Source organism: Bos grunniens, chromosome 2, assembly GCF_055505025.1.
Source record: "Bos grunniens cultivar Pamir isolate PY7600 chromosome 2, Bosgru_T2T1.0, whole genome shotgun sequence".
NCBI classification, from domain to species: domain Eukaryota; kingdom Metazoa; phylum Chordata; class Mammalia; order Artiodactyla; family Bovidae; genus Bos; species Bos grunniens.
This window is the reverse complement of record NC_141166.1, coordinates 108,277,097-108,304,313: the sequence shown is the minus strand read 5'-3', so window position 1 is coordinate 108,304,313 and position 27,217 is coordinate 108,277,097. Positions and strand designations below refer to the sequence as shown.

General features: G+C 37.9%; 1 protein-coding gene and 1 long non-coding RNA gene across 21 annotated transcripts in view; one reads left to right on the top strand and one right to left on the bottom strand.

The window, feature by feature from the left end:
• Positions 1-26,634, top strand: part of LOC147378474 (uncharacterized) — a 28,996-nt gene extending 2,362 nt beyond the window's left edge. The window contains exons 2-4 of the long non-coding RNA XR_015147240.1: positions 567-692; positions 2,739-2,849; positions 4,279-26,634. This is a non-coding gene — a long non-coding RNA (uncharacterized LOC147378474). The remainder of the gene's footprint in view (positions 1-566; positions 693-2,738; positions 2,850-4,278) is intronic.
• The window catches only part of B3GALT1 (beta-1,3-galactosyltransferase 1), a 629,012-nt gene that overhangs the window by 280,207 nt on the left and 321,588 nt on the right, over positions 1-27,217 (bottom strand). The gene's annotated exons all lie outside the window — the stretch shown is intronic.

The window sequence follows — 27,217 nt, the reverse complement described above, 5'->3', positions numbered from 1 at the left end:
CTGTATATTCAGTAACCAATCACACTCTTTGTTTTTGATATAAAGCCAAGCTCCTGAATCCTTTGAAAGTTCCTGCTTCCAGAGGAGCAAATTCTTGTCAGCCCTGGTGGAGTTTGTAATCAAATATAATAACATGGGAACTGCTAAGCAATTAATTACCACGGCATGCTTGGCATCAGTACATTCAAGTTGTTCTGCTATGGGGAGCTACCATTTCTTCACCAAAGAGGCCATACACAACCAATTTAGGAACAGAGCAGCTGCTGTGTATTTGTAATGTGAAGAAAATGATTACTGTATATTATATGATTTCAGATTTTTTGCATGAACAATATTCTCAATTTAGGAAATTTCCTCTTAAACATAGTAATTATTTTAATTATTTCTTCTCTGGCAATTTTTCTATTGAAATTTTCTCACTGTGTTTTTAATTGAGATAACTCAATTAAGCCATAGAAATGTTAAATTATTCAAAATTGTAGCAGTTTTTGTTCTACATGAGTTTGAAAAAAATTCTTTTCTTAAGTCTTCAGTTTGAAGAAATGTTTTTCATATTTATTCCTCAGCTGTTTCTCAGCTGTCTGGATCTACATGATGACACGGTGCAGTCTTTGCATTTCACCAGAGCACATTCTCAGTGAAGACAATTTAAACTGCAAAGAAAGGGGATTCAACCTGAGAAAACTAAGGAGGTAAGAATCACCTTTAGAGGCAACTGGCTGCAAATATAGATGTCAAGAAGGAGGCAAAGAAAGCAGTCCTAATAATTCATTAGTATTATGGGTAGACACATTTTGATAACTCGCTTGTGAGAGGTATGAAGAAAGTGGCTGCCCAATGAAGTTCCTTTTATTTTTACATTAGTGCAGTTCAATTTATAAAGAATTTGCATACCTGTTATCGCATTCAGTTCCTACAACAACCCTGTGCTCATCGAGGCCAGTAATAATAATGTTTTCCCTTTTCTACCTGTAAGAAAATTGAGATTCCAAAGTGATTTCTGACTTTCCTAATATTATTACTTTCACTAAGAGGAAACCTAATCCATGACTATTAAGACAGAGCTAGTAGTTATCTGGGTCTTCCATCTCTTGAGGGCTGATCCTTCTGCTACATTCTTCTGTGGCTTAAATTTTGAGACATATAAAGTTGTGAGTGTAGGTAAGTAAAGTTCAGAAATCACATGAAAGATTACATCTTTCCAATGCTAAAGAAGAACTAGAATTGGTTATCTTAATAGGTTGATTATGTAAATATTTCTTTATTAAAATCTTGATGACACATGCCCTGAAAACTACAGCTTATATGTAATCCCTATTTACTGTCAAGTGGAAAGTTGAGGAAGCTTTCCAAAGAGGAGATCTAGCAATAGTACCATTTTATATGACTGTGCTAATTATTGGTATAATAATAATTACTATAATTAATATAATATTACTATAACAATGTAAAGTATTATACTAATTATAATATAATTAATAACATTAATAATGTGGTGACTTTCCTCCCATGGATGTGAGGCGTAGCCAAACAAGAATAATTCTTGCTAAAGGAATATTATATCTGAGATGCTGCTTACCTTATCTGCCTACTTTGTGACAACCATTATTTGGGACCAACCCAACCAAAGAGTCATCCCTGAAAATATATTGATTTAAAAAAAAATTGTAAAGGCAACTATGGCAACTATGGGCTGAGAATTACAGTGAAGAGTCAAAAATAATTGAGTCTATAACTAACTATAGGTAACATATATATGGTTAAAGTAATATTCTCCATAAAATTTATGGACATCTTTAAAAAATACCCAGTAGAAATATTTCTCAACAGATTAGTATCAGTATGATACTTTTATCCTTGATCATTGATCATTTCTGCTTGTTGTGACCCTAAACTGATATATATAGTTGAAGGTCATTTCCTAATAGCAAGGCCTATCCCATAAATTGCAGATTATCCAGCAATTCAAGTCTGCAGTAGTTTACCATAAACTACATATTATTTTATAGTTCTTTGATTTTAAATTTGCACTTGTTTGAAAAGAAAGTCTTGGCCATATTTCTAAAGTGACTTTCCTTCCTTCAGTATGCTTTAGAAGTTGCTAATTATGTGCTGTTGATTACTCTGAAATTCTCCATTTGGGTACTATGGTCCTCTGTCTCTCTCTTCTCTTTGCTGGGCGCTCATTTATGCAAGCTGCAGCCTCTATAAACTACTGTGTCTCCAGTCGACCTGCCATCTTATGCTTGGCTGCTTCATGGCCCTATGGGAATGGGAAGGATTTTCATAGTTCCTGGCTATTTTCAAGAAAGAGGAGTAACTTTCAGATTAGTCTCTGATAAAAATTAGTCTGCCTCATTCCAGATAGTCTATGCCAGTGTTTTTAAAATTGTGCTTGGAGACCTATGGGTCCTGAAACCTGTGAAGAATATGAATTCATGCTTGAAATTTTATATATAAGTGATAACTGGGTTTTGATATGAGACATGTTCCTAATTCTGTATCATGATCAAAAAACTTTGAAACTACTCTTCAATATTGTTTAATGTATAATATATTAAGTTTAATGTATTATATATATAATATATTAATGTATAATATATTAAATATTGGCAGATATTTGAGATTTTACTCATTTTTCATGCTGTTTACTGTGGGTATCTGTGTTGAAGTGAATAGTTGAAACAACTTTATAAGAGCTGCAATAAAATTATTTTACTTGGTATTGTTGGTCAAAGACTTCTCAATATGGACAGCCTGTTATGTGAGAAGAACCCAGGCTTCTGGGCTGGATGGATGGCTTTTGGCTTCTAATATATTTCTATCACTTGCTTAACTGAAGGCCTTGGGTAAGTCACTTAATTTCTTTGAGTCTCAAGTTTCCTCAAATGTAATACTGTACATTTTCTCAAATGTAATACCGGAATAATAATATTTATCTCACATAGTTCATTTAAGAATTCCAGAAATGCACATAGAGCAATCAGCACAGTACCTGTACACAAAATGTAGTCAAAAAATCAAAACCTGTAGTTCTAAGCCTGGAAGCTATTTCAGTAATACTGGTTTATGAGAAGTATAAAACTGAGTAATGGAAATATTGGGGAATATTACATCAGTATCATGTTACAGTCAATGTGACTAACAGAACAGATTTTTAAAACACCTGAATTCAAATTGTCCTATATAGAATTGAGACAAAGCGTTAACTAATCTCTATAACTTAAGCATTAACCATAAAGGATCTAGTTTTCCTCCACAGAGGTCAAAACAACATAATCTGACAGTAAGATAATCTAGTTAGATAAGAAAATAAATGTTAAAGTTACTAAATTCTTCCAATATATCTATCTATCTTGGAGAAGGAAATGGCAACCCAATCCAGTATTCTTGCCCAGAGAATCCCATGGACAGAGGAGCCTGGTGGGCTATAGTCCACGGAGTTGCAAGAGTTGGACATGACTTAGCCACTAAACCACCACCACCATCTATCTATCTAAACTCAATAGAAATGGAAACATAATTTCATGTAGAAATTTGTACATGAGTGTTCATAGCAGTGTTACTTATAAAAGGCAAAAGTTGGAAATAACACCTTTTGAATGGATGAACAATTGATTAAACAAAATGTGGTATGGCCATAAAATAGAACATTGTCTAAAAAAAGGAATAAAACACTGATACACGCTTATATGAATCCCCTTGAAAAAGTTATGCTAAGCAAAATAAGTAACTCACAAAAGACCATGTATTACATGATTCCATTGGTATGAAATGCCCCAAATAGGCAAATCTCCAGAGATAAAAAGTAGAGTAGTGGTGGTTTAGGTGTGGGAAAATTGGAGAAAGAGGGTATAATAATGAAAAAGTATAGGTGTATTTTTCAGGTGATGAAAAGGACTGAAAATTGTGGTGATTATTGTACGACTCTGCAACTATTATAAACCATTGAACTGTACATCTTAAAATGGTGAATTATCTGATTTGTGAATTATATCTCAATAAAGTTGCCACAAAAATAGGGGTTAAACATTGGGAAAGGCTACAAAAGCTATGAAACCATAATACTTTACAGCACTGGTCGCTCTCAGTATCACAGTGGCCTTGGACTCATAAAAAAGGGGTGATTGATTCTGAGATGTTGCCACATCGTGACTGTTTCTCAGGGTTTTGCGATACTTCATCCTACTTTGGTTTTGCAGATCATTTCACTCTGATCATACTTGTAGAATTTTTCTTAAGAATTCTTATTATCCTCATCTGGCTCTCTCCAAACAGAAAAGAAAGAAATAATGCATCAAGTAACACAAAACTAGATTGGTACCTTACAACATCAGATGCTTACAAGGACATACATCATGGAGACACATTTCTGCTATATACAGATACAAGTGAGATAAATGCTCCATTTTTGCCTATTGCTGTCTTTTCCATATCTATAATTAATGATCAAAAACCAAGTATTTAATATCCTGAATACAACTAACTTTTCCACAGGAGTAACCTGTCAGAAATGGGGAAAAAAAAAAAAAAAAAAAACACATGTGCAGTTATAGTGCATGAGAATTACTATCAATTTTGTGTAGCAATAATAATTTTAACAGTGAAGCAGGGTACATTGTGATAAAGAATATGATCTGACTTTGTTTAAGTTTTATGTAAAATGAAATGTTCTAATACAAACTGCAATATAGTTTGGTGTCATGTAACAAAAATATTTAATTTGGGGATATTCTTATGCCATGTGGGAAAAAACACCCACAAAAATCACAGCTTTATCCAACACATCCATCAGGAAAAACTGCTCATCTTTGGCCACCTATGCAATATGAAGACTAATATATAACAAAACTTGTAATGGACTCTTAAATGTGTTGTACAGATGAAGATAACATCATTGAAAACCAAAAGCAGAAATGTGATCTGCCTGTTTTTGATTTTGTTTTTTTCATAAAATGGCATCTCATTATTTTTTACTTCTTTGATTATTCTATTTCTACTTATGGATGACTTATACTCTAGACCCTAAAAGTCACACAAATCATAATGAAAAAGCATGAAGTCTGTTCATCAAAAAATATTATTATAGTAATTTGCCTCCAATTAAAAAAAAGAAATAAAAAATTATTATAGTAATTTCTCAATCAGAAAGAATTGAGTATTTTTCAGCTAAGAACCAGTATCCAAAGCAAATGCAGAGGCAACTTCGGTTAAATTGAGACCTGGGAGCTGAGGAATCCTAATTCCACTTGCTGTTTGGCTCACTTTGAGCAAGTCATCACTCTCTGAGCCTCATTCTTCTCATTTGTTAAAAAAAAAAAAAACAAAAAAAACAACTTTTGGAACAGATGGCCTCAATCCATATACAACAATTTTTAAAAGCTGTGTCAGTCTATGATTTTGTGATATGGCACTGGATAGTCCAATAGATTAACAGAATGTATGTCCTTTCTACCACATTTTAATTAAGTCATCTTTATAATAGTATCTTTTTACTCCTAACAATTTTAAACACTTATGATTTTAAGCCAACAAAAATGGAATAACTGAAGCCAGTTCAGGTATTGCTGCAATGAGGCCTATTATATATGTAATAAATACCCAAAGTTAATAAAGAAAACCGTATTATACAAAAGACTAATAGTGGACACATCACCTGAGAATGTGTTATAAAAACAACAGTTCACTACAGTTCTCCAGGATAGACTGAGTTAATGATGTGAGTCTATATGAGTCAATGACATTTTTTCAAATATTGCTTTTGAGGTGGGGTTTTGTTTTGCTATAATTTTCCTCTTCATTGTATGAGTACTGTTCTTTATTGGTGATGAAACAAAGTCTGTGTGACACCTAAATGAAGCAATTTACATTGAATCTACCTGCCAGTCACACTGGTTGTCTCTCCCTAACTTTGATGAGTTAATAATATGGACAGTTCCTTGGAATATTAAAATAAGTAAATATGTTCTATAATATACAGTATGATACACACACACACACACATACATATATACTAGATACAGAGTATATATGAGGCTTCCTTGATGGCTCAGCAGCAAAGAATCTGACTGCAATGTAGCAAACCACCTGCAATCCCAATCTGAGGGACACGTGTTCAGTCCCTGTATCAGGAAGATCCCCTGGAGAAGCAAATGGCCTACCCATTACAATTTTCTTGCCTGAGAAATCCTAAGGACAGAGGAGCCTGGCAGGCTACAGTCTATGGTGTCACAAGGTCAGACACAATTTAGTGACTAAACCACCACCACCACAGATTATATGTATACAGTATATATGTACACACATATATACCTACATACATGTGTGTGTGTGTACATATGTGTGTGTGTGTGTATATATATATATATATATATATAGAGAGAGAGAGAGAGAGAGAGAGAAAGAACATATATGCAAAACTAGAACTGAGCATCTGAACATAAAGGTGGCTTACGTTGATTGATTTCATTTAGTTGGCCATCTATTTCAGCTTTGCTTCTGTTTTCCAATAACAGGATAAAAGTAATTCCATCTGTCATTCTACATCTAAATGCCATCTGTTAGAATTGTCTAGTTTGTATAGGCAGCTCTCAGTAAGCAGGCCTATCTGATATCCTAACTTCTTATCACTATTTACTCCTTCACATTAGTATCAAGAAATCCAGTGAGATTTAAGTTTCTGAGCACACCTCACAGATGCTAATTATTTAGGGAGACGAGAAGTTGTTCTTAATATTGAAAGAAGACACTACTGGACTTTCATTTTCATGCATTTTTGCCCTGGCAGCAGAGACAGTGATCTCGTGTATCGATCAAATAGCTGCTTCAATTTGGAATCAAATTTTTCTCCCAAATGAAACTGCAGAACCCTATGGCTTTAACTTCAGCAACACCTCATTCTGAAACAGTGCCAGACGACACATGGTAATGGCCTTGCAAACTGGAGTTGATTCAAGGAAGACAGGTGATGTGGCAAGATAGGGAAATCCCATAGCTCCCTCATTGTCTAAGACAGAACCAGATCTTCTTCGATGTCAGTTGGCAGTACTATATCATACTAATTTTACACATTTTACACATTCTGTACCTGAATGATAGCTATAGCAATGGAGCATTAGAAAGCTGCTGCTGCTGCTGCTGCTGCTAAGTCACTTCAGTCGTGTCCAACTCTATGCGACCCCATAGACGGCAGCCCACCAGGCTCCGGTTAGAAAACTAGAAGGATATTAAAGGCCCACTCAAACAGGACAATGAACACACATTATCAACATTAGTGGGTAATACTCTGGAACACTGGTCACTAAAGCTAGAGTTTTATTCTGCCACTCACTAATTATGTACCCTTGGATGAATCATACTTTCTCTAGTTCTCATTTTTATCATCCTTAAAACAAGGAGTTGGATGAACTCTAAAGTGCTTTTCAGGACCAGTGGACATTCACATAATTTTTTATAGCTTGCAGAATATTTCTACAAATCTTAGGCCATTTAATTCACACAACTCTGTTACTTATCAAATTACTATTTTATAAATAACAGCACTGAGGTCTACCCCAAGAGAACTTTGCAATAAATGTGTCACCCAAGTTTCCTTTAAAATTACTGATTGCTGTGGACAATAATGTGATCATTTTAACAAGTTACTAAAGTATATTATGTTCCTATAATATTTTCTGTTAAGTTTTAAATTATATATTAAAAGGGAAGAAAATGAAGGGGCAGAGAAATGAGGTCGATCTCGATAATATCAATCATAAAAATTCTATCATTTATTGAACATTTAAATGTGGAATACACTATACTAAGGATTATATACAGATTACTTCTAATTCAACTATCCTTCAAGGGTATAGTAATATTTTTCTTGTTTCGCAGATGAGAGGAATAAGAATCGGAACATTAAGTACGTCTTCAAAGGTTATGCAACTGCTAACAGGTAGTCATGCTTGGAACAGATACAAATAACTCCAAAGCTGGTGTTCTCTCAACTAGAACACACTGTCTCTCATTTTCAGTCAAATGAACACGTATGTAAAAATACAAGTATACGCACAGTCCACTGTTAAGTCCAACAGGTAAATCAGGCACCTAACACCTTAGGTACTTCTTGTTATAAATGGCGTACTCAGCAAATGGCTTGTCATCTTCTCTTGTTTCCATTCCATTCCCCTCAATAGATGCTTAAGGCAAGGCTGTAAAGTCTTAGTAAGATGAACACATTCACAGAATTCTATGCTCTTCTAGGTTAAAAGTAAGAAATGTAATTTCCCTCCTCAGGAGACCAAATTGCAAGTGCATACACTAATTAACCATTACCAACTGATATATGTTACACGACTGAAGGAGACCAGGAGTTCTGCACAATTATCTCTTCTAGGAAGGCTCCTCAGAGCTTTTCCTTCTCTTACATAACAGCAGTATTAAAGTTAGAAAAATTGAAAAGCTTAAATCCCTCTCTAATGAATGAAAATAACCATTACAAGCATATGTAACACAGAAAGAGACAGATAGAAAGAGTTATCAGTCTCTCTGGAACAGGTCTTTGATATTTTCAAAAAGGTAAGCAAGTTTCGCTTTTATTTTGCCAAAATGCACAAGCTTATACGTATCTCAATTAACTAAGTACTGAATACTTTGGCCAGTGCTGATTCTTTGGAAAAGACCTTGATGCTGGGAAAGATTGAGGGCAAGAGGAGATGGGCACAGAGGATGGGATGATTGGATGGCATCACTGACTCAATGGACACGAGTATGAGCAGCTCCGGGAGATCATGATGGAAAGAGAAGCCTGGCGTGCTGCAGTTCATGGGGTTGCAAAGAGTCAGACACAACTTAGCGACTGAACAACAACAACATATTGGTGGGATTTATGTTGAAAATTATATTTCTAAATTGAACAATTTATTCTTTTTTCTTCTTCCCCATGGTGAAGTCATCAGTGAAAGACATTGACTATTGCTAGGAGTTTGCTAGGAGTTTTCACAATGTTTTAAGTTTGGGCTGCAGTGATTCTCCAGTTTACTTTTCTAAATATAAGAGAGAATAAAGAGTTGATGTACATACATGTGTGGATAAAGCTACAATATTTCAACATATTCTTGGGGAATCTGAAGGCTTTCCTTACCTATGAGTTAACAGGACCATCTTCACTGTGAATGGTTTTACTTCTAAGAAGAATTATTATGGCAAAACAGATAAATAAGATAAAACATGATACAGGTTTTATCTACAGTTTTAACTACAGCAGACAGCCATAATGACTAACTTTAGTATATTTTTGCCCTATAACCCTCAGAGACTTTTAAAATCAGCTTTGGCCCCCTGGTGTACCTTCCATTGTCATCTTTATCCACCCTGCTCCCCAACATGGGCACCTGCCCTATCTCCCTTGCTCTGCCTGGAACTCCCAGCCTGCTGCATCCTCCTTATGCATGACTTTCAGCCCCATCTTTAAAGTTCAGAGCAAGGAGCTGCCTACACCTATGTTCCTTATCCAAGTTTTAAATAACATTTGTAATGCAAGGCTGTGAAGGCATGAGATTAAATGACTATTTGATTTTTAGAAAGTTTAAGAACACCCCCCCAAAAAAATGTGTTTTGATGTGATAACAAATTGGGTTCAATCATACACATCAAATCATACTCTAGTCATGCCACATCAGGAAATATATGCATTATTTTACTCAGTCATGGAATTTTAGTCAATCAACTAATGCAGAATATTATTTACAACAATACTGTCTTGAATGAAAAGAGATGTATAGAAATTCACAATATACCCAGCAAAAGCAGACAACCTACAATTTATTGAGCACTATTCAGTAGCGACTTGTTTCACATCCAATCGTCTAATGCCACCCAAGCATGAAGTTGCAAAGTCTATCATTTTGATACCTATACTATATAGTGTCCTAAAGCAAAAGTTATCTTCACCCAAGTGAATCATGGGCTTCCCTGGTGGCTCAGAGGTTAAAGCGTCTGCCTGGAATGCGGGAGACCCGGGTTTGATCCCTGGGTCAGGAATATCCCCTGGAGAAGGAAATGGCACCCCACTCCAGTACTCTTGCCTGGAGAATCCCAAGGAGGAAGGACCCTGGTGGGCTACAGTCCATGGGGTCGCAAAGAGCGACCTCACTCACTTTAAGTTAATCATACTTAACTGAGTTCTTCTATCCTTCTACTCTTCTTCTGTTGTACATCTATAATTAGATGGATATTTTGGGGGCAGCTAGGTACATAATAAGTGCTCATTTTTATCTCAAATATGTGTAGATATAGTGCAAAATAGTAAGTGGAGAATTTCATTTGTTTGTTTCTTGCAATTTAATCCCTTGAGTGGTTCCTCCATTCTCATGGCTTCAGCCTATCTCCTCCTGGTAACTTCTCAATTTATATCTCTGATACTTTCTTCCCTCCGTTTCCTCAACTTCAGTTTTTCTCTATTGCTTTAAATTCATCATTCTTGTAAGCTTTCATGTCAAACTCCCATATCTGGCTTCTCCTCCTAAAGTCACTATGGTTGAACCACACCACCCATCATCCAGGCTGGGGACCCTGACGCTGCCCTTAGTGAATCCCCTGCTTCGTCCCTACCACCTCATGCTGCTGCATTTTATTTCAATTGCTTCTTCCACCTATTTATTCTTTTCTACTATCACCAATTCATGTTAATAGTTTTACTTCTGATTAATTTAAAAACACACAAGTGTACATATTTATTCCCTGATCTATTTAAAAATTTCAAATATATCAACAAAGTTGACCTATGGGTCAGATCAAGTGACTGCCCCACTTAATATCCTCCAGTGTTTCTCTAAAGGAAAAAGGGTTTATGATGGTGTTTGGTACCCCTCACTGTGTACTTATTAAGTCTTCCCTGGTGGCTCAGAGGTTAAAGCGTCTGCCTGCAATGAGGGAGACCTGGGTTCGATCCCTGGGTCAGGAAGATCCCTGGAGAAGGAAATGGCAACCCACTCCAGTATTCTTGCCTGGAGAATCCCATGGACGGAGGAGCCTGGTGGGCTATAGTCCTTGGGGTTGCAAAGAGTCGGACACGACTGAGTGACTTCGCTTTCACTTTCACTGTGTACTTAACCTCATCACCTAGTCCTCTGCCTCCTTACCTTATTTACTTCATCTAATTCACCTCCTCTGCATGTTACTGTGTTCCCAAATCAGAGCTTTTGGACAGCAAGTCTTAACTCAAAATACCACCCTCACAGTGAGACTTTCCAGTCTACTCTAATGTTTCTACCTTTTCATATATACTTCCTAGTAACGTCCTAATCTTCTATTGATATAGCAATATCTAACTTACTTATTCAATATCACGGTAATCCAGCCTATGCCCCAATCAGTAACACTGAAGAAGCTGAAGTGAATGGTTCTATGAAGATCTACAAGACCTTTTAGAACTAACACCCCAAAAAGATGTCCTTTTCATTATAGGGGCACCTGCTGCTGCTGCTAAGTTGCTTTAGTCGTGTCTGACTCTGTGCGACCCCAGAGATGGCAGCCCACCAGGCTCCGCCGTCCCTGGGATTCTCCAGGCAAGAACACTGGAGTGGGTTGCCATTTCCTTCTCCAATGCATGAAAGTGAAAAGTGAAAGGGAAGTCGCTCAGTCGTGTCCGACTCTTAGCGACTCCATGGACTGCAGCCCACCAGACTTCTCCATCCATGGGATTTTCCAGGCAAGAGTACTGGAGTGGGGTGCCATTGCCTTCTCCCATTATAGGGGACTGGAATACAAAAGTAGGAAGTCAAGAAACACCTGGGGTAACAGGCAAATTTGGCCTTGGAATACAGAATAAAGCAGGGCAAAGGTTAACAGAGTCTTGCCAAGAGAATGCACTGGTCATAGCAAATACTCTCTTCCAACAACATAAGAGAAGACTCTACACATAGACATCACCAGATGGTCAAAACCAAAAACAGATTGACTATATTCTTTGCAGCCAAAGATGAAGAAGGCCTATACAGTCAGCAAAAACAAGACCAGGAGCTGACTATGGCTCAGATCATGAACTCCTTATTGCCAAATTCAGACTTAAATTGAAGAAAGTAGAGAAAACCACTAGACCATTCAGGTATGACTTAAATCAAATCCCTTATGATTATATAGTGGAAGTCAGAAATAGATTTAAGGGACTAGATCTGATGACAGAGTGCCTGATGAACTATGGAATGAGGTGCATGACATTGTACAGGAGACAGGGATCAAGGTTATCCCCACAGAAAAGAAATGCAAAAAAGCTAAATGGCTATCTGAGGAGGCCTTACAAATAGCTGTGAAAAGAAGAGAAGCAAAAAGCAAAGGAGAAGAGGAAAGATATAAGCATCTAAATGCAGAGTTCCAAAGAATAGCAAGAAGAGATAAGAAAGCCTTCCTCAGTGATCAATGCAAAGAAATAGAGGAAAACAACAGAATGGGAAACACTAGAGATCTCTTCAAGAAATTAGAGATACCAAGGGAACATTTCATGCAAAAATGGGCTCGATAAAGGACAGAAATGGTATGGACCTAACAGAAGCAGAAGATATTAAGAAGAGGTGGCAAGAATACACAGAACTGCACAAAAAAGATCTTCACGACCCAGATAATCATGATGGTGTGATCACTGACCTAGAGCCAGACATCCTGGAATGTGAAGTCAAGTGGGCCTTAGAAAGCATCACTATGAACAAAGCTAGTGGAGGTGATGGCATTCCAGTTGAGCTATTTCAAATCCTGAAAGATGATGCTGTGAAAGTGCTGCACTCAATATGCCAGCAAATTTGGAAAACTCAGCAGTGGCCACAGGACTGGAAAAGGTCAGTTTTCATTCTAATCCCAAAAAAGGGGCAAGGCCAAAGAATGTTCAAACTACCACAAAATTGCACTCATTTCACTAGCAAAGTAATGCTCAAAATTCTCCAAGCCAGGCTTCAGCAATATGTGAACCATGAACTTCCAGACGTTCAAGCTGGTTTTAGAAAAGGCAGAGGAACCAGAGATCAAATTGCCAACATCTGCTGGATCATGAAAAAAGCAAGAGAATTCCAGAAAAATATCCATTTCTGCTTTATTGACTATGCCAAAGCCTTTGACTGTGTGGATCACAATAAACTGTGGAAAATTCCTAAAGAGATGGGAATACCAGACTACCTGACCTGCCTCTTGAGAAATCTGTATGCAGGTCAGGAAGCAACAGTTAGAAGTAGACATGAAACAACAGACTGGTTCCAAATAGAAAAAGGAGTACGTCAAGGCTATATATTGTCACCCTACTTATTTAACTTATATGCAGAGTACATCATGAGAAACGCTGGGCTGGAATCAAGATTGCGGGAGAAATCTCAATAACCTCAGATATGCAGATGACACCACCCTTAAGGCAGAAAGTGAAGAGGAACTAAAAAAGCCTCTTGATGAAAGTGAAAGAGGAGAGTGAAAAAGTTGGCTTAAAGCTCAACATTCAGAAAACTAAGATCATGGCATCCGGTCCCATCACTTCATGGGAAATAGATGGGGAAACAGTGGAAACAGTGTCAGACTTTATTTTTTGGGGCTCCAAAATCACTGCAGATGGTGATTGCAGCCATGAAATTAAAAGACGCTTACTCCTTGGGAAGAAAGTTATGACCAACCTAGATACTTTGCCAACAAAGGCCCATCTAGTCAAGGCTATGGTCTTTCCAGTAGTCATGTATGGCTGTGAGAGTTGGACTGTGAAGAAAGCTGAGCGCCGAAGAATTGATGCTTTTGAACTGTGGTGTTGGAAAAGACTCTTGAGAGTTCCTTGGACTGCAAGGAGATCCAACCAGTCCATCCTAAAGGAGATCAGTCCTGGGTGTTCATTGGAAGGACTGATGATGAGGCTGAAACTCCAGTACTTTGGCCACCTCATGGGAAGAGTTGACTCATTGGAAAAGACCCTGATGCTGGGAGGGATTGGAGGCAGGAGGAGAAGGGGACTAAAGAGGATGAGATGGCTGGATGGCATCACTGACTCGATGGACATGAGTTTGAGTGAACTCCGGGAGTTGGTAATGGAAAGGGAGGCCTGGCGTGCTGTGATTCATGGGGTCTCAAAGAGTCGGACATGACTGAGCGACTTCACTTTCAAAGTTTATGCAGGCACGAATGAATGAATAAATGAAGTCTGATCAACCAGATTATGGTATATATCTGGTATATACTAGATACCAATCTCTATTGTTTTACATTCTCTCTTTTTAAAGTTGAATAGTTTTTATTGCAGTTATCCTGAAACACAAGTGTTATGCTGTGGACTTTGTGGGTAGTACTTGATTTCAGCATCAGTCTTCTGGACATTAACAATTTAATTTCACATATGCTTCTTCAAATAATGTCAGGATCATTTAGGTCAGGTTGATTTCATAAAATAGCATGGTATAAAGAAATTTGTAAAATTACATTCAATTTTGGCCATTAATGAGCCACTTTAAATGATCTAGAACTGTGGTTTTTAATGTTTATGGTCATGGATTTCTTTGATAATCTATTAAAAGCTTTTAGTTTTACTTCCAAATCACTTTAAAACTGGAGGAAGGTAGTTAGCAGTTGTAAACACAATGCAAAGATTTTACAAAAATAAATAATTAAATTAGTCAATGGAGACAGAATAGGAAAAAAAGATGGGGAAAAATTAAGCTCAGGATAGGGCTGATATACAAAATGTACACCTTCAAGCTCTGCAGAGTTGATTGGAGATGGATTCCAATTTTGTTGCTGAGCTTATCATTCAGAGGATTATGGTTTTCAATAATAAATGAAAGTAAAATTCTTTATCTTTTGCTATTAGAAAACTGTCAGTATTTTATATCTATAATAAAAATTTAAAGTAGGTTATGGCAACTTTTTCCAAAATAATATATTATTTTAATGCAATCCAATAAAAATCCCAATGAGTGGTACTAATGTCAGAATAGGAAGATAGATTAATGGAATGAAATAAAAGTTTAGAAATAGAACCAATTATATTAGAAGTGTTGTGATAAAATTGGGATATTAAATTTGTGGACAAAATGTAGATTATTTAATAAATAATATTAAAATAATTACATTGTGTTTTTTTAAAGAATAACTTTTCAATCCCTACCTTACACCTTGTAACAAAATAAATTTTGATTAGGTTAATTTTGAAGTAAAATCACAAAACAGTTACAAGTAACGTGTACTTTTATTAACACTTGCGGTAGGGAAGGCTCTCTTAAATAAAACAATAAAGACCAAAACCATAAAAGAAAAGACTGAAAGGTCTAGTTACATTAAAGAAAATGACACCATATTTAGAAAATGGATATATATATATATTTATACATGTACCCATATATACATATAGATATAGATACATGTATAAATACATACATACACACACACAGGTGGGGGTGGGGAGAGTGAGAGTGAGCATGAAGTAAATGTGAGCTTACAAATTAATAAGAAAAGCTTCAATAGCAAAACAGGAAAAAAAATGACATAAACAATTCTAATTCTTCCCTGAAGAAATTCAAAGGCCAATAAATACACAGAAGCATTCAAGTTCCACAATTCTCAAGTGAAATAAACTACTGAGATGACATTTTATCTCATGAGATAATGATTAAAAAATGAGATGATGGTTAAAAAATAATAACCATTGTTGGTATAGCTATTGTTAACTGATGTTCTTATCAACTATTGTGGGCTCAATGTCACCAGTTATTAGAGAAATGCAGATCAAATCTACAATGAGATATCACCTCACACCAGTCAGAATGGTCGTTATTAAAAATCTATAAACATTAACTGCTAGAGAAGGTGTGGAGTACAGTTCTACACTGTTGGTGGGAATGTAAATTGGCACAACCACTATGAAGAACAGTATGGGAGTTCCTTAAAAAACTAAACACAGAACTACCATATGATCTAGCAATCCCACACTGCTGGGCATACATCTGGAGAAAACCATAATTTGAAAAGATACATGCACCCCAGTGTTCATAGCAGCACTATTTACAATAGCCAAGGCATGCAAACAAGCTAAATATCCATCAACAGAGGAATGGATAAAGAAGATGTGGTGTGTGTGTGTGTGTGTGTGTGTGTGTGTATGTATGTATATATAGATAGATAGATAGATATGCAATGGAATAATACTCAGCCATAAAAATGAAGGAAATAATGTTAATTTCAGCAACATGGATGGATCTAGGGATTATCATACTAAGTGAATTCACTCAGAGAAAGATAAATATATATCACTTATATGTGGAGTCTAATAGAAAATGATATAAATGAATTTATTTACAAAATAGAAACAGACTCACAATTCTTAAAATTAAACTTATCTTTACCAAAGGGGAAACATATGGGGAAGTGATAAACTGGAAGACTAGGATTGACATATAGACACTAGTATACATAAAATACATAACTAATAAGGATCTGCTGTATAACATAGGGAACTTTACTCAATATTCTGTAATAACACATATGGGAAAAGAATCTGAAAAACAACGGACACACACATCCATATACACACACATACACACATACACATACATATATATAGGATTCACTTCTGCTGTTCACCTGAAACTAACACAGCATTGTAAATGATCTGTACTCCAATGTGTATGCCAAGTTGTTTCAGTCGTGTCGGACTCTCTGGGACCCTATGGACTGTAGGCTGCCAGGCTCCTCTGTCCATGGGATTACTCGGGAAAGAATATTGGAGTAGGTTGCCATGCCCTTCTCCAGGGGATCTTCCCAACCTATGGATTAAACCCATGTCTCTTATGTGTCCTGCATTGGCAGGTGGGTTCTTTACCATTAGCACCACCTGGAAAGCCTATACTCCAATAAAAATTTTTTTAAAAAGGGAATGTAAACTGGTTCAAAATTTCAAGAAAGCAATTTATCAGTATGCATAAAAAGTCTAAAACTGCACTGGTTCTAGGGAGTTCTGCGGCATTTAATACATATAATTTGTCAATTATGCAAATATAAGTGGATGATAGTATATAAGCAATGATAGTATTTTTTTTTCTTACAGTTTAATTAACATAAAGATTAACATTTATGTAGGAAAAGAAGACAGGAAGTATACTTCACAATGTTATCAATGCTAATTATGGGGTTTGGAGATCTCAGGTAATTTAGATTAGCTTTCTATTTGTGTGCCCATGTTTTGACTAGAAGCCCTACTTGGAAACAGTCATATCTTTGGATATAATCCTGGGAAGGGTATTTTCAGAAGCACAGTGGGTTTCCTAAGCACATTTAATATGTGGCAGTTAAGAAGAGCAAAGCATATTTAAAGAAGTGCAATGACTTCATCGGTATCAGTGAGCACATACTCATTAGCGCCAATTTCTGGTTCTCCAATGTTTAACAGTGAACCTAACTTTCATCTAATGAGCCTTTGTGATGTAACATGGCAGGTATTTCTCTCACTCCACAATGGGACTTGTTTACAAAGGACAGCAAAATAATTCATTAAGACTCTTTCTCCAATTATTCTCACAAGGTTGTGGAAATTTTGTTTTGAAGATAACATAAATACATTGAAATACTAGAACAGAAAATCTGCAAATACAATAATTATTGGTGAACAGTTCAACATCAGCTGCAGAAATTCAGCCCTAAGTTTTAAGGACAGGATTCAAATAACTCTGTGAAGACCATACAAATTTAAAGACAATAGAGTTTATGTTAAGACAATTTTGTTTTAATTAAGAAAGTCAATACTCTGAAGAAAATGCTTTAGATTCTTGAAGCACCTTAGGAAGTTTCTTTCCCTACTCTACAATTAAGAGGCCAAATCAGGTAGATTTAAGAATTTAGGCCCAGAGCTCCTACACTTACTGTGTGACATCCTGCAACCTACTCTGTGTGCCTCAGTTACCTGATTCATAAAATAAGGATACTAAGAATGGCAAGTTCATATCGGTTTTATGAGGACTAAAGAAGTGAATGGGAATTTGATATGTATCACCTAAGGAGAACAAACCATGTTTGAAAAAGTTGTGGCAAAAAATAAGCATTCAATAAATAACCAATAAAATGATAAATCTGATAAACTGAAAATTAAAATATATATCATATTTAATATTTAGTCAACATGACAAGCTTCCTTGGCATGCGGTAAAGTATTTCAAAATAAAAATAACATGCATAAAGACATAACAACTCCGGCAGCCCAGCACATAATACAGTGAAGATCAATGAAGTGACAACAAATAATAATTGAGTAATTGGGAGTTTAGAGGCAAGAGTAGTAATTAAGACTCCTTAGAAAAGGTGTGGTTAAAATAAGCCCTACAAACAGAAATGGGATTCAATTTGCTCAAAAGAAAGTAGGAGTAAAAGATGTCTAAAATTTGTAGCTGAAGCAAATCCAATTTTGTATAGGATTTATTTTTCTGACTTCTCTTTTTCATCCTCTGTGGGATTCCATTTGTGACATTATTTTTTGCTATCAAAGAAGCAGCTCCTTGTGTTTTCTTTCTTTATAAAAAGTTATAAAAAATTTCAAACATATACACAAATGGAAAAATAATACCATGAACTCCCATCTTCCTTAACTCAGCTTCAAACTGGCTATCAACATTCTGTCATTTTTACTCCATGAAATGTATTGATTAGCATATAACTTCAAACACTGGACTCTTTGTTATGACCAACTTTCAATGTGTAGTTGAGAGGCATCCATAAAAATATGACTTTTTTTCATTACTGTGTTGCATGCCCCCAAGGGACTTCTGGACTTTGCTCACTGCTTCCTGAAATGAGGAAGGATTAAAGGAGTCTGTTCAAAAGACATAGTCTCCCATAAACTGGAAAAATATTTTCAAGCAAACATTTTAAAAATTGAAGTAGAATATGTACATACATACACACACACACTGAAAAATGCACAAGTCAAAAAGATACAGCTTCATTACTGAGGACTCCAAGACAATATGCTATAAAAGTATCACCCACTTCAAGAAACAGTCCAAAACTGAGACCTTCCCTTGTGCTATGCTAGGTGTTACTTTTTGCCAAGTATAAAGTATCTTGGCCTCTCAACATAGACCAGCTTTGTCTGTTTTTGAGATCTTCATACACACATACACTACACATTCTTTTGGCCCTGAACAACAACTTCAGTTGGCTTAAAACTATGACCCTACTGGGTTGGGGGCACTGAGTATAGCAGTGCATGCCTGGGATCTTCTGAGGGAGGTCACCATTATCTTCATTACCTCCACCATAGTTTGGGCCCAGGTAAATAGCAGGGAGGGAACACAGCTCCACCCATCTACAGAAAATTGGATTAACCCATCAATCAGAACAAGACCCAGTTCCCCCCTCAGTCAGTCTCTCCCATCAGGAAGCTTCCATAAGCCTCTTATCCTTCTCCATCAGAGGGCAGACAGAATGAAAACCACAATCACAGAAAACTAACCAATCTAATCACATGGAACACAGACTTGTCTATCTCAGTGAAGCTATGAGCCATGCTGGGTGGGGCCACCCAAGACAGACGGGTCACGGTGGAGAGTTCTGATAGAATGTGGTCCACTGGAGAAGGGAATGGCAAACCACTTCAGTGTTCTTGCCTTGAGAGCCCCATGAACAGTATGAAAAGGCAGAAAGAGAAGACACTGAAGGATGAACTCTCTGGGTTGGTAGATGCCCAATATACTACTGGAGATCAGTGGGAAACTAACTCCAGAAAGAAGGAAGAGACAAAGCCAAAGCAAAAACAACACCCAGTTGTGGATGTGACTGGTGATGGAAGCAAGGTCCAAAGCTGTAAACAGCAATATCGCAAGGAACTTGGAATGCTAGGTCTATGAATCAAGGCAATTTGGAAGCGGTCAAACAGGAGATGGCAAGAGTGAACATTGACATTTTAGGAATCAGCAAATTAAAATGGACTGGAATGGGTGAATTTCACTCAGATGACCATTATATCTACTACTGTGGGCAAGAATCCCTTAGAAGAAATGGAGTAGCCATCACAGTAAACAAAAGAGTCCAAAATGCAGTTCTTGGATGCAGTCTCAACAATGACAGAAATCTGATATCTGTTCGTTTCCAAGACAAACCATTCAATATCATGGTAATCCAAGTCTATGCCCCGACCAGTAATGCTGAAGAAGTTGAAGTTAAATGGTTCTATGAAGACCTACAAGACCTTCTAGAAATAACATCCAAAAAAGATGTCCTTTTCATTATAGGGGACTGTAATGCAAAAGTAGGAAGTCAAGAAATACCTGGAGTAACAGCCAAATTTGGCCTTGGAATACGGAATGAAGCAGGGCAAAGACTAATAGTTTTCCCAAGAGAATGTACTGGTCGTAGCAAACACCCTCTTCCAAAAATATGAGAGAAGACTCTCTACATGGACATAACCAGATGGTAAACACTGAAAACAGACTGATTCTATTCTTTGCAGCCAAAGGTGGAGAAGGTCTATACAGTCAGCAAAAACAAGACTGGGAGCTGAATGTGGCTCAGATCATGAACTCCTTACTGCCAAATTCAGACTTAAACTGAAGAGAGTAGGAAAACCAATAGCCCAGTCAAGTATGACATAAATCAAATCCCTAATGACTATACAGTGAAAGTGAGACAGATTTAAGGGACTAGGTCTGATAGACAGAGCGCCTGATGAACTATGGATGGAGGTTTGTAACACAGAAAGACAGGGAGCAAGACCATCCTGAAGAAAAAGAGGTGCAAAAAAGGAAAATGGCTGTCTGAGGAGACCTTACAAATAGCTGTGAAAGAAGAGAAGTGAAAAGCAAAGGAGAAAAGGAAAGATATACCCATTTGAATGCAGAGTTCCAAAAAATAGCAAGGAGAGATAAGAAAGCCTTCCTCAGTCATCAGTGCAAAGAAATAGAAGAAAACAATACAATGGGAAAGACTAGAGATCTCTTCAAGAAAATTAGAGATACAAAGGGAACATTTCATGCAAAGATGGGTTCAATAAGACCTAACAAAAGCAGAAGATATTAGGAGGCGGCAAGAATACACAGAAGTCCACAAAAAAGATCATGATCTTCACGATGGTGTGACCACTCACCTAGAGCAAGACATCCTGGAATGAGAAGTCAGGTGGGCCTTAGGAAGCGTCACTACGAACAAAGCTAGAGGAGGTGATGGAATTCCAGTTGAGCTATTTCAAATCCTGAAAGATGATGCTGTGAAAGTGCTACACTCAACATGCCAGGAAATATGGAAAACTCAGCAGTGGCCACAGGACTGGAAAAGGACAGTTTTCATTCCAGTCCCTAAGAAACACAATGCCAAAGAATGCTGAGACCACCACACAATTGCACTCATCTCACATGCTAGTAAAGTAATGCTCAAAATTCTCCAAGCCAGGCTTCAGCAGTACATGAACCGTGAATTTCCTGATGTTCAAGCTGGTTTTAGAAAAGGCAGAGGTATCAGAGATCAAATTGCCAACATCTGCTGGATCATCAAAAAAGCAAGAGAGTTCCAGGTAAACATCGATTTCTGCTTTAGTGACTATGCCAAAGCTTTGACTGTGGGGATACCAAAAATTGTGGAAAATTCTGCAAGAGTTGGGAATGCCAGACCACCTGACCTGCCTCTTGAGAAATCTGTATGCAGATCAGGAAGCAACAGTTAGAACTGGACATGGAACAACAGACTGGTTCCAAATAGGAAAGGAGTATGTCAAGGCTCTATATTGTCACCCTGCTTATTTAACTTATATGCAGAGTACATCATGAGAAATGCAGGGCCGGAAGAAGCACAAGCTGGAATCAAGATTGCTGGTAGAAATATCAATAATCTCATATATGCAGATGACACCACCCTTATGGCAGAAAGTGAAGAAGAACTAAAGAGCCTCTTCATGAAAGTGAAAAGAGGAGAGTGAAAAAGTTGGCTTAAAGCTCAACATTCAGAAAACTAAGATCATGGCATCCAATCCCATCACTTTATGGCAAATAGATGGGGAAACAGTGGAAACAGTGGCTGATTTTATTTTCTTGGGCTCCAGTATCACTGCAGATGGTGACTGCAGCCATGCAATTAAAAGATGCTTACTACTTGGAAGGAAAGTTATGACCAACCTGCTGCTAAGTCACTTCAGTCGTGTCCGACTCTGTGTTACCCCATAGATGGCAGCCCACCAGGCTCCCCCATCCCTGGGATTCTCCAAGCAAGAATACTGGAGTGGGTTGCCATTTCCTTCTCCAATGCATGAAAGTGGAAAGTGAAAGGGAAGTCACTCAGTCGTGTCTGACTCTTTGCGACTCCATCAGCTGCAGCCCACCAGGCTCCTCCATCCATGGGATTTTACAGGCGAGAGTACTGGAGTGGGGTGCCATCACCTTCTCCAACCAACCTAGACAGCATATTAAAAAGCAGAGATGTTACTTTGCCAACAAAGGTCCATCTAGTCAAGGCTATGGTTTTTCCAGTAGTCATGTATGGATGTGTGAGTTGGACTATAAAGAAAGCTGAGCATGGAAGAATTGATGTTTTTGAACTGTGGTGTTGGAGAACCACTCTTGAGAGTCCCTTGGACTGCAAGCAGATCCAACCAGTCCATCCTGAAGGCAATCAGTCCTGAATATTCATTGGATGGGTTGATGTTGATGCTGAAACTCCAATACTTTGGCCACCTGATGCGAAGAGCTGACTCATTTGAAAAGACTCTGATGCTGGGAAAGGTTGAAGGTGGGAGGAGAAGGGGATGACAGAGGATGAGATGGTTGGATGGTTCACTGAGTCAATGGACATGAGTTTGAGTAAACTCTGGGAGTTGGTGATGGACAGGGAGGCTCGTGTGTTGCAGTCCATGGGGTCGCAAAGAGTCAGACACAACTAAGCGACTGAACTGAAATGATGACACTACTAAGAGTTCTTTTAGCCTTTTACCTTCAATGGAAAAAGAGCTTGTGTTTCTGTGTTTACTTTTCCTAAGAAATCTTCATTCTATAAATTCCTGGAATCCTTGGTTCCATAAATTCTATTAGATTTCTTAGAAATCTTAATTCTAATTTTCATCTCCTTGGCCTCTTGAAACTTTTGAAAGCCCACATCACCACATTCTGCTCCACCCCTAAGCCCGTGGGACTTAAGAATCAGAAAGTATCTTGACCTGAAAAGTGGGGGGAAAAAACTCCAAGTTCACTTGAATGCATTTTCCATCTTCATAGGCTCTTAGTACCCCTGTCCCTGGATATCTTGCTTGCTCTGCAATGCCTTCAGACACTTAGCTATTTTTTTATTACATTATTTTGCTACTGCAGCTGTTCTTAGAGGGGAGGTTAGTTTAATAGAAACTATTATGTCATGGCTGGGAGCTGACTCTAGTCATAGAACTCACAATCTGGATTTATGTCTTAAATTTAAGCAGAATCATGTGAGTGTGAAAATATTGCAAGGGAGGAGCAGAAAAATCCATAATTTTTCATCAGTTTTAAAAACATATGACATAAAAAAATTAAGAATCACTGCTGTAATTTCTAGGAGCCCAAGAGAGTATAAAAAAATGTTGGCAGATTGGCAGGAGGTAAGGAAAAGAAATTACTGCTGTGGATACTTCAAGTGGTTCATTAAGGTCTCACAAATTGAATATATATGATCAATACTACAGATTTTCAGGGTATGCTATCCCAACATTTGCACTCTGACATCAGGATTATTTTGAGCTAAAGGCCACTGGAAAGAAGCAAATACACAAACTTTCTGTCCTCCTTCCTACCAGGAAGAACAGGATGATTCTTCATCATCTGAGGCAACTCTAGATTTTTATCAGCCCAGAGACAGTGATGAGAGGAATCTACGCAGCCAACATCACCAAAACAACCCTTATCTTCCACCTGCTTCCTATGTATTTATCTTTCCGCAGTTTGTCACCCTCCAAGAACCTAAACCCCTTTTCCTTTGTCTTGTCACTCCTCTAAAAATATTGTTCTTTGTCCATATACTATATAAACCCTAAGTGCTAACCACCTTTTGAGTTTTCCTGGGTGTATGTGTAATACGCATGTTAATAAACTGTGCTTGCTTATCTCTTGTTAAATTGTGTTCCATCAGCTTATTTTGAACGCCCAGTCAGGGAACCTGAGGAAATAGAGGAATTTTTTTTCTCCCCTACTGTTTTGTTGACCCAGATAGGATGCTTGAGACATCCCACCTACCCCAGAGGTTACAACTAAATCTTAGAACTGACCAAACCAGCAAGAGGTAAGAATTCTTACCAAAATCAGCCTCTAAGATTTCAGTCTGTAGAGTTTACCTGAAAACGGTAATAAAAACATGTTTTCCAAATTGAGATGAGCAGCAGAAAACATTTCTGTGAACTACTTTGGTTGTATGTGGCTTTGGCCATTTGTTATTGATCCATTCTTGGGTAGCCACAATTTCCCTCTATCATTGTCTTTTGTCATAAGGTGGAGAATCATAGGCATAGGGTAAAATCTGAAAAGCTTGTTGTTTGAATCAGCCTCACAAACTGGCGAGTTCATAGTTCTCACCATAGGGGAGTCATTTCGGACAAAATTTTGTTGTGAGTCACCAACTACAAAAAGAAAAAAAAAACAAAAAAAAAAAACCATGAGATCTTCCTTCTCTCTTGCTTTTTGTCTTGAGAGCTGGGCTAGTATCCAGGGCAAGTGCACTCTCCCTGACTTTTATGCTTGCTGGGCAGCATAGGTTGTTGGGCATGCATCTGTAGGTGGCCATCTGTCAAGCTTGGGACCTAAGACATACCCCTACCATGAATGCCAGCTCTCAGAGGAATTTGTCTAAATAAGGGGGTCTCAATTCACAAGGGATATTTGCTGTCTTTTCCCTGCATTGCCTTGTCAGTGCTAGGAAAATCTCATCTCTGTATATTCTACTAGCTCCCATAGATTAATGGGTTGTGAGTGAAGTGTCCCATTTTTCTGGAAGCTCAGAGATTTCTAATTGCCTGTGGCAATGAAGTTTTTGCTTTTCTTTATCAATGCTATCTTTGGGTGGGAGTGATGTTTTTGGATTATTGGATTATTGCATTTGGATTATTTGTATTCATTCTAGAGACAGCTCTATCCTCCATGGTGTTGACTTAAACAGTCACAATCAAGAAATTGAGTTACATTTCATTTGGTGGGAATGTTAAAGACTTCAAGCCTGGAAGACAGCTTCTCAGGTGACCCTGAGAAAAAGGATTCAAGGAGTCAGGTTATAAAGAAGTTTGTAACAAAGGGGTGAAACAAACCTTGTGTGCACCAGGACCCAGAGACCCCACAGAGACTGGCCAGAAGTATGTTTGAGTGTTTCTTGCGAAGGTATGTGTCAGCAGCGGCCTGCCGCAGGAGCAGGGGCTCTGGGTGCAGTAGACCTGGGTATGCCATAAGCCCTCTTGGAGAAGGTTACCATTAACCCCACCATAGAGCCACAAGAACTTACAGAGGACTGGGGAAACAGACTCTTGGAAGGCACAAATAGAACCTTGTATGCACCAGAACCCAGGAAAAAGGAGCAGTGACCCCACAAGAGACTGACCCAGACTTGCATAGGAGTGTTCAGGAGTCTCCCACAGGGGCGTGGGTCAATGGTGGCCTGCTGCAAGGTCAGGGGCACTGGAGACAGCAGTGCTTGATCTTCATTACCTCTACCACAGTTTGGCCTCAGGTTGAACAACAGGGAGGGAACACAGCCCAGCCCAGCAACAGAAAATTGGATTAAAGATTTACTGAGAATGGTTCCACCTATCAGGACAAGATCCAGTTTGCCCCTCAGTCAGTCTCTCCCATCAGGAAGCTTCCATAAGCCTCTTATCCTTACCTATCAGACAGCAGACAGTCTGAAAACCACAATCACAGAAAACTAACCAAGCTTTTCACAAGGACCACAGCCTTGTCTAACTCAGTGAAACTGAGAGCTATGCCATATAGGGCCAACCAAGATGGATGGGTCATGGTGGAGAGTTCTGACAAAGCATGGTCCACCAGAGAAGGGAATGGCAAACCACTACAGTATTCTTGCCTTGAGAAACTCATAAACAGCATGAAAAGGCAAAAAGATAGGACACTGAAAGATGAACTCCCCAGGTCAGTAGGTGCCCAATATGCTATGGGAATTCAGGGGAGAAATAATACCAAAAAGAATGAAGAGATGGAGCCAAAGCAAAAACAATACCCAGTTGTGGATGTGACTGGTGATGGAAGGAATGTCTGATGCTGTAAAGAGCAATATTATATAGGAAACTGGAATGCTAGGTTCATGAATCAACACAAATTGGAAGTGGTCAAACAGGAGATGGCAAGATTGAACATCGACATTTTAGGAATCAGTGAAATAAAATGGACTGGAATGCGTGAATTTAACTCAGATGACCATTATATCTACTACTGTGGCAAGAATCCTTTAGAAGAAATGGAGTAGCCATCATAGTCAACAAAAGAGTTCAAAATGCAGCACTCGGGTGCAATCTCAAGAACGACAGAAAGATCTCTGTTCGTTTCCAAGGCAAACCATTTAATATCATGGTAATCCAAGTCTATGCCCTGACCAGTAATGCTGAAGAAGCTGAAGTTGAACGGTTCGATGAACTAGAAATAACATGCAAAAAAGATGTCCTTTTCATTATAGGGGACTAGAATGCAAAAGTAGGAAGTCAAGAAACACCTGGAGTAAAGAAAGAGATGTTTATCTGGAACTCTCTTGCTTTTTCGATGATACAGCAGACATTGGCAATTTGATCTCTGGTTCCTCTGCCTTTTCTAAAATCAGCTTGAACATCTGGAAGTTAACGGTTCACATATTGCTGGAGCCTGGCTTGGAGAATTTTGAGCATTACTTGACAAGCGTGTGAGATGACTGCAATTGTGCGGTGGTCTAAGCATTCTTTGGCATTGTGTTTCTTAGGGACTGGAATGAAAACTGTCCTTTTCCAGTCCTGTGGCCACTGCTGAGTTTTCCAAATTTACTGGCATATTGAGTGTAGCACTTTCACAGCATCATCTTTTAGGATTTGAAATAGCTCAACTGGAATTCCATCACCTCCAATAGCTTTGTTCATAGTGATGCTTCCTAAGGCCCATCTGACTTCTCATTCCAGGATGTCAGGCTCTAGGTGAGTGGTCATGAAGATCTTTTTTGTGCACTTCTTTTGTGTACTCTTGCCATCTCTTCTTAATATCTTCTGCTTTTGATAGGTCCATACCATTTCTGTGCTTTATTGAGCCCATTTTTGCATGAAATGTTC